This window comes from Melanaphis sacchari, unplaced genomic scaffold (genome assembly GCF_002803265.2).
Source record: "Melanaphis sacchari strain LSU unplaced genomic scaffold, SCAv2.0 Contig2_pilon_pilon, whole genome shotgun sequence".
Taxonomy (NCBI): domain Eukaryota; kingdom Metazoa; phylum Arthropoda; class Insecta; order Hemiptera; family Aphididae; genus Melanaphis; species Melanaphis sacchari.
In genome coordinates this window covers 849,758-859,795 of record NW_020271173.1, presented here as the reverse complement: position 1 = coordinate 859,795, position 10,038 = coordinate 849,758, and the positions used below count along the sequence as shown (strand labels likewise).

At 27.1% G+C, this 10,038-nt stretch overlaps 1 pseudogene; it reads right to left on the bottom strand.

The window, feature by feature from the left end:
• Positions 1-1,975: 1,975 nt before the first annotated feature.
• On the bottom strand, positions 1,976-9,400 carry LOC112595872 (annotated as a pseudogene).
• Positions 9,401-10,038: the final 638 nt, after the last annotated feature.

The window sequence follows — 10,038 nt, the reverse complement described above, 5'->3', positions numbered from 1 at the left end:
TTGTCATTTGTCATATATGCATATTCTTGAATTATTATCCGTGACAATAGAACATTTTTTATTTCCAATACCCATGCATTGTGTTCATTAAATTGCTGACTATTTTCTACCATACTTAGATTTTCTTTTTCTATAAATTAGTATTTTGTAATAATATTAATAACCAAAGATACAGACTACTATACTCTAAGACACTATCTATAAAATAAAAGGGTTTATATAGGCATGTCTACACCAAACTTTCAAAATTTCACGACAACACCATTAATATTAAAATAATATAAACATTTTAATAAATAAGTTTCCCATCGAACTTCACGTATCTAGTTAGGCTAATATATTATAAATAATGTTATCATGGTTAAAATATTTTTTTCTTTATAGGTTACCAATATTGTAGACCTTCCAGACCTGATACAAATTTAAAAAAAAACGTTTAGCTTGCTGTGTTAAAGGTAGAAATTCTCTGGACCTCGAATTCAGTAAAGAGCTATAAATTAGTAAAATACATTAAATATTTTTACTAGTAATATGAATTAAAGTTTTAATTACCTCTGGTGACATTTCCCCGTTCTGTCGTTGTGCCTGCGTAAAATTCATTTCCGTGAATTTCGATAAATAATCTCTTATACCAATTTCATCGTCAGCTCTATATAAAATTATAATTATTAATACTTAAATTATTTCAATTTAATAGTTATAAATTATCCGTGTCTGTGAAGGGTCGTAATTGTTATATAAATGCACTGGGGACATATTTGAATAACTGAATGGTGACGGCCGTGGCAAAGATGAAATGACATCAACGAATCACTATAAAATAATAAAATATATTAAATATTTTTAGAAGTGATATAAATTAAAGATTTATCTTTTATGACATATCCCGGCTCCGTCGTTGTGCCCATTTTTCTGTTATATCTATAAACGCTGGTATTTGTATGTATGATGAACTTGTCATCGGTGTACACAACCAGCAAAAGCTCGTCAATTGCTTCTGACGTAAATCCATTACAACGGAATGTTCACATATTCTCCTCAGCTAACTACTTTATAAAAGCTTATTCGACAACTTCTGCTATATTGCTATCCGAAAAAATTGCTGTTGCCGAGGTCTTAAACACCTTATTCTCTATTGAATCGGGTACATATAGACGACTGTAAGTCGCCTCGAACTTTAAATTAAATTTAATTGTTTGTTTTTGGATACATATTTTCAATAACTTCTTTAACTCGGGTTCGAGCGAGCAAAGAAAATCGATATAATTTTGAATCAGGTTGATATTTTTAATGTAATACCACACGATTTTCCTGCTTGCAGACGAGGAAATTTCTATGAAACAAAGAGGGGGAATGGACTAGATTCATTCGCATCTTCTTTGCCCTAACAACTGACACGGTATTCGAGATAGATATATGTTTTGATACGTTTAGATTACGTCAAACATTTTGAAATTAAACTTGGTACAAACGTATAAGTATTTGAATAACGTGATGTGGTTGATGGCAAATAATAATATTTAAAATAATAATAAAAATATAAGATAACACTAATAAATTGATAATTGATAACTGATAGAGGGTACAGTCAAGGTGGATATATAGAGGTGTAAACAATTCGATTAAAAGTTGATTGAAAAATGTACACCACTTGTGATTTCCACCGGATGTCTACCCCGGCTGCCTACCCGATGAAGGCTCATAATGTTCATATTTCTATACGAAAATGCAATACTCGATGCTTGCAAAGCCATAAAAAAAATAATATAACAATTATATTTAAATAATGAATTACTTGGATGAATTTTGATTAACATAAATATATAACCTTGGGTACAATGATAATATGATAAGTGATAACTGATAACAATGTGATAACTTATAGAGGGTAATGTGGACGGCGGTGGCGCCGGCTGAAGGACAAGGGATGAGGGGATGAGGAATGAGGTATCAGAATCGGTTATTTCATGCTCTTTCAACAATGTGGGTTACGGAAACAATTTCCTGCGTAATGGACATTTTTGCCCAATTCTTCTTCAATACGAAGTATTTGGTTGTACTTGGCAAGACGTTCAGAACGGCAAGGAGCTCCAGCTTTGATCTAAAATTATTATTATCATTCACTATTCACATATTAAAAATATTCAAATATAAAGGATAGTATACTTTTAGATTCTAACAGTATTATAACTTTTAAAATAAATATTTAAAAACTTATTCGTTCATTAATCGATCAAACAATGAAATCAGCAATAAATTACTATTACTATATTATAGTTTACAAATTATTTATCAATAATAATTACCAAGATTAAAATCAATATATGTATACTATGTATAGATTGTTTAAAAATTACACATTTGTCAAAGCAGCGGATTAATTATTACAATAACAGTGATAAAAACTGATGTTTACCTAACCCTAATATTTCTTTCAATAACTTAGAAAAATTTAACACTTAAAATATGAAGATAAAAAGGATGAAAATTTTGAGAATTATCTAGAATTTTAAATATGAATACAATGTGATTTTTATTTTTTGAATAATTTACTTGAAAAATCAACACAACATTAATTTATAATGCAGTAATTTATTTTATTTTTATTTTTAATTATACCATTCAAATCTCAAATAAAGTAAACAAAGCAAGAAAGTTTTTCTATTTTCAGTTTCTGTATTTAACATTTTTCAAAACAATTGGTTATAAATACTCAATTAAATAGAAGCAACTTCTTCCACTAAAGCAATGGAAATCGGATCTGAAGTATACCACACTCTTAAAAATGTTATCAAGGTAAATTATTTAGATTGGACACTATAAAAGCTTTTAATAAAAGTGGTTTTTTCCAAATATTTTTATTGACAAAATAGATTTATACTTAATTTCAATTAAAAACTATTGAAAAAATAAATACAAAGGAAATATAGTAATTAGAATGAATGTTATTACTTCTGGGTTTTATTTAAAAGCCATTAAGTTTCAAATATTATTTTTTTTTTAACATATTTAATTATATAATATACATTTATAATATAATTATTATAATTTTAATAACTTAAATAATAATTGCAATGATGGAAAGTACAACTTGAATTTTAAAAATAAATTTAACAACAAAGACAAAAGCCAAATCATCTCATCTGAAGCTTTAACAAGTTGAATTAATGTTTAAAAATTTACTTGTCCGGTACTCAATCCAACAACTAAATCAGCAATGAATGTATCTTCAGTTTCACCTGAACGATGAGATACCATTGTACCCCATCCATTCTTCTTTGCTAACAAATGTGCATCAATAGATTCAGTAACTGTACCAATCTGATTAACTTTAAGCAACAAACAGTTGCAAGATTTCTTTTGTATTGCTTCGGCAATACGTTTTGGATTGGTCACCGTCAAATCATCACCAACAATCTATAATATCGAAAATTAAAATAGAAATATTAAATATAAAAATCCACAAGGATCAATTGATAAAAATCATAAAGATTTTGATATTTTTCTAAAAAGGTACTCATATAAATATACTGCGATTAATCACTTCGTTTATAAATTTAAATTGAATAATAAAAGTTTTACATTTAAATTTCCAACTAAATCTTTTGTGGGTTATTTGGGAACAACTTATTTTAATTCTATGTCTTTTAAATAAAAAATAAAAAATTATCCGGAAATGAAAATATAAATATAAAATAACTTATAAAGTTTTGGAATTAAATGTCGTACATTAATGAAAACCCATTATGATATTTATTTTTTTGTTATGCAACCTAAAGAAAATTTAAAATTATTTTGATTGCAATATAAGCCATATTATTCATATTAACTTTTATTTTATCAAAATAAACATATTATGTTAATAATATTATTTTTATGTAAGTAGTAATAATCATAATTCCTTCAATACAAAATGTTCAAGTACACAAGAGATATGACAATAAATAATTATAATCTAGAATAATACTCAATCAATAAAATTGTTTGATTGATTTTTCTAAATAAAAATAAAGTCATGAAATAATGAAAAAATTAAGTATAGTTTTTACTTAGGGAACGAACTATATAAATTTGTGTTAACTACTGTTAATTCGCTCAACTTACTTTAGAATATGTTATTCTATGCTTTGATTTTGCGGACAACTAAAAATGACTGATTCCAAATCAAAGATAACGTTATGTGATAGAAACAGTGTATGGTTTTTACTACTTTTTCAGACAACAAAGACTGCTTTTTGAGAAATCAATTTATAAAAACACAAATATATTAAAAAACAATAAGAACTTAAAAACTCAAACTTTAAAATTATAGACTTTTAAACAATGATTTTTACCTACTCAGTAATATCTATTTTAAGGAAAAAACAATTTCTAAAACATATATTCAAATGAAATAAGGTATTAAAATACTACAATTTAAAAATGCTTTAAACTCACTATAAAATTAAAATTGAAAAAAAAACTACCAATAATCAACAAAGCTAAATGACAATTATACGACAGTTACAATACATACCAATGTAATGAACTCTTAAAAATTATAAAGAAACGAGATTTAATTTTTTTAAATATAAATAACTAATTTAATAACAAATATACCTGGATGTCAGTAGATGCAGTAAGTGCAGTCCATGCTTCCCAATGATCTTGATCAAATGGATCTTCAATTGAAACTATTGGAAACTCTTTAATGAATTCTTTGTACAAGTTTGTCAACGCTTCAGTTGAGATGATTTGACTTTTGTCTTTGCTTTCAGACTTATTTTTGAAATCCAAGTCGTACTTTCCATCACTGAAATTATTATTGAAGTAATTCAAATTATAATAATCATATTCTACACAATTAAAGATATGAAAATATTAAACAAATTAATTAATTTACACATAGAATTCAGAAGCAGCAACATCCATTCCAATTACAACTTTTCCTTTGTATCCAGCCTTTTCAATAGCTGTTCCAATTAAGCGTAAACCTTCTTTATTTTCCATTATATTTGGAGCAAAACCACCTTCATCACCTACCGATGTAGCGCTTAAACCATATTTTTCCTTGATAACATTTTTTAGAGTGTGGTATACTTCTGAACCAATTTTCATAGCTTCCGTGAAAGAACATGCTCCTATTAATAAACATTTATTTAATATAAAGTTTAACACAGAAATTAAAAATTAAATATTTTCAAATAATTAAATACATGTGGTTCAATTAAAAAAAGTAGAGTATTTTAATTTATTAACAAGTTTAGTTAACTAATTGAAAAAATAGACTTTGATGCTCAGTATTATTATATTACTATTTCAGTTCATTACCAGTAGGCAAAATCATGAACTCTTGCATAGTCAACTTATTTCCTGCATGTGACCCACCATTGATAACATTAAAAGCTGGAACAGGCAAAATAATTTCTTTGTTTCCAGCTAAGTCAGCAATATGTCTAAAAATATCATAATGATTGAGACGAGATTTTAATACAATTGAATGTGTATATATTTACTTGTAAAGAGGAATGCCTTTTTTAAAAGCACCTGCTTTAGCTACAGCTAATGAAACTCCCAGAATAGCATTAGCACCAAGCTTGGATTTATTTGGAGTTCCATCCAATTTTAACATAATATCATCAATAGCTCTTTGTTCAGTAACTATGAGTCCCTATAGAAAAAATAAATTATAATATAATTTGTTATTATATCTTGAATCTTAATTATTAATAGTGAAATTAGAATTATTATATTTTACATCCTGATAATGTACTTATATCACAATGATGTAGTCGTAATTTGAGATTTTTGTTATTAAATTAATAGTCAAAATTTTATAAAATCATTTTGATTTTTTTTCGTATTTGATAACCAAATCTGAATACTAGAATTTTTTATGAAATATTTATTTTCTTGATATGAATTAATGTTAAAAATATTTCATTTTATATTCTTGAGTTATCTTCTAGTAATAGATGTATGGAACAAAGAATGTATATGCCTCAGGATTGGAATTTAGGGATTACATGTATATAGTCTTTAAAAAAGGAGACATGAAGAAGGTAACAAATTATAGTGGAATCTTGCTATTGGATATGGCATACAAAGTGTTTTCTATAACGATTAAGAGACTTGAAATATATTCAGTAGACATAGTAGTATTGGAGAGTATTATTGTGACTTTAAAAAAAAAAAGTTCACGAAACATGACAGATCATATTCATACACCACAAAGACAATTTATGAAAATGTACTACAAGTATAATAACCTGACGCATTGTCCCCAATGCTGTTTAATGTAGGTCTGGAATAGGTGGTGAGAGAAATACCAAACCTGAAATTAATAAAAATAATAGGACCCTGTAAATTGCTCGCCTATGCAGATGATATAATTTTACTAGAACACTCCAAAAACGATGTTAAGAAGAGCTAATAAAACCCAGCTGCAATAGGGGCCAAGTAATAAACAAAAACAAGACAAAATATATGGTGATGACTAAAAATGCAACTGTAAAGGATAATATATGCATCGGAGGGCTTGCGTTCGAGCAGGTAGAGGACTTCAAGTACTTGGGAGTCAACATAAACGAAAAGAACAATATGCATAATACAATTAAGACGAGACTGAATGCGGAAAATAGATGTTAATTTACAATTAAAGAAATGTTTTCCTCTGAGTTACTGTCCATACGTATAAAGGAACGTCTATATTGTGCCGTGCGTACTTGAGACCCATAGTACCATACGCATGCAAGACTTAGTTTAGCACTCGGGGAGATGAAGAAAGGCTACAAAGTTTCAAGAGAAAAATACTGAGGAAGATAAATGGAGCGGTATATAATGACTTGGAAAGTCTCCAAAAAAGAACAAATGAAAATCAGCAACAGCTGTACAAGAAGCCAAGTCAGAAAAAGGCTAGAATGGGCTGGACATGTCTGGTGAGCAGAAGGATTACTCATAAAGAAAATCACTGAAAGCAAGTTTAACGGGGAATAGACTAATAGGTAGACCACGGCAGAGCTGGTAGGATGCAGTTAAGAAAAATCTGAAGCAAGCCAGTCCATTGCTAGATATAGAATTAATGGCATTGTATAGGAAATGATGGAAAATCGTGTTGGAAGCGGTGATGGTTCTAAATGGATCGTTATAAGACTTAAAATAAAAATAAGATTCTTGAGTTATACCCAAGTTTTTAATTTTTATTTTCTATGTAACTGCATATTAATTTTTTTTTACTTTCATGATTCCTATATTTTATATTTTATAACACATATTTAAATATTAAATTTATTAATATTTTCTTCATCGATGTTTTTATTTGACTTAGTAGATATAATTAAAACTGTCGGTTTAATTTATTGTCTCTAAACTATGTTTTTTCAAGAAATGCTTGAAGATCACCGATTAAATTAGTTTTCTGTTAATGAATTTTATTTATGAATAGATAATTTTTAAGACATAAAATGATCAATAATGTCAATACACTGCCATTCGAGAATTCAAATATTTAAATGCATACTTGATTACATTTTAGAACTACAAGTTCTCTGCCTTACTATTATGAAGTATGAATGATAACATTTTTGTTAGCAAGTAAAAAACTATACTATTTAATATAAAGCTTTTAAATAATTGAAACCGTATAGTCATACAATATTGTATAATATAATAAACAATTTCAATTATTTTTGACATTTTAATACGTTTGTGATCTTTTAAAATAATTTAAGTTGAATATACCCAGAACCTTATTATTAAAATGTACTTTAGTACCTATTATTATAAAATCAGCGATAAGAAACAATTTTCAATGTTTGTAATTTCTGTACAAATAAGAATTTAATTAAGTATTTACTATTTAATATCAACTGGATTTTTTTCTAGACAAAATAAACATTATTCCTGTTTTATTATTATTATTATTATTATCATTATTATTAAATTAATTGCATTTTAATTATATTAAATTATATTTCTTTACAAAAAACATTAATTTAAATTATTAACTCAGCTATTATTAAGAAGTCATAGTTATATGTCAGTTTAATAATTAATTTTCAATTACCTTTTTTATAAGTGCAGGTGCAATTACGTTGTTGATATTTCTAACTGCAGTATCTATTCCTTTTCCGAGATAATTGCTCTTATCATTATCACGAAGTTCTAATGCCTCATATATTCCAGTACTAGCACCGGACGGTACTGCTGCCCGGAACACTGGCCCGTTTTCAATGGTCAAATCAACCTAATTATTGAATGAATCATTTAGTATATTTATTTTGGTAACAAAACTATAAAAATAAATACTTACTTCGACAGTGGGATTACCCCTTGAGTCAAAAATTGGTCGACCTACAATCTTTGATATTTTGTGACAATAAGATCGGTTGCTGTAAAAATTAAATGATTGATTAATTATTGTTTAAAAATGTTTTAGATGTTCTGACTATTAATCAAGTACATGTTTATATGACAATATCAGAATGGTCAAATTGGTATGTACTGATATAAATTATAAAATTAAGCGTTGTCACAAAAAGTTATGAAAATGATAAATATAATTTTTATATCAATTCAATGAACTTTTTAGCTTAACATGGGTGTAGATAAAAGAAACTGTAAAAATAATAATGACCCCATCAACAGACTTGATTAGCTAATAATAAATGTCATTAAATTACCTACAAGAAAACAAAGAATCATATTTATTTACAATACATAAAATATAATATAGGTTGGTTTAATAATACATTCTAACTATATATCATTAATAATTTGGTCTCGTAAACATATTTTTCTAATAGTTTAACAAATAATAGACACTCCTACATAGTTGAAATCATTATTTTAATGCAAATTAATTAAATTAACACTAATAAAGTCATTATAATGACAAATCACAGTATCTCTATTATTGTAACTAATAACTTGTAAATAATTAAGTATATCTAATAAATAAATAACTAAATACCTAGAAAATTAATTTAACTGATATTTTTACTCATTTAGTGTATAAATTAAGTGTTATGAGAGTGGGATAATCTTAATATTAGGACCTAGGATTAATATGGATTGTGATTTTTGGTGAATCCCGTGTATTTAGTCACGGAATGTTGTGCTTACTATTTGAAAATCATGAATAACCTTGTGCAATGATGGTATAAACTCTGGCTTGACTAGGTACCTAATGGATGTTTTATTAAAAACATATAGTTTTAGTTCGACTCATAATTGAGTTTTGCAAAATAGTTTAGCGCTAAAATAGACAAAAAAAAAGCTTTGGACATTACAATGATAAGGATCTAAGTCTATATTATAGAAAATTTATTTGTGAAAATGATTATTTTACAAAAAAAATATTTCTTATTTTAAAATTTAATCTCTTTAACCTCCATCTACTAACTACAATAGCAAACGGCATAGCGGAATAAGTTGTTTTGTATGCGTGACTGGTCATGACTAATAATCTTAACTTGCACAAAGTATAGATGTAATGGACAAAGTAGGAAACCAACTCATTTTTAAACGATGCCTGAACATTTAAGGCAATGTAAAAATGATCATTTTAATACTCAAATTTTTAATACTTTGGCCAGACATTATACAAGATTGCCCACGCAAAGAGTTGGTACCCTGCCCGGATTCAAGCGGACAAAGTGAATTAACTATTGCAAAGCACTGTGAACATTTATTTCGAATGGTATTTATGTGACAATAACACTACAAAATTATAATTACATATTTTATTCGTTTGATATCTATCTAATTGTACGCAAAGTTACACAACGACGACTGCCGAAAATAAGAACCGATCCGTAATCACAACGTTAAAGTGATTATTATGTATAATATATATTGCGCGAACACTTGCTATCTAGAATCTAGATAATATTTCATAATCTAATCTATTTACGACATTGCAGGATCGCTGTAGTCTGTCATTACTTACTACTACAGGGCTCGGAAGTTTTAGGAGCTAAAAAAAACAAAATATGCATATAAATTTGCACGAAAAATCAATAAAATATGCTAAAATATTAGCAAAAATTAACAAAAGAT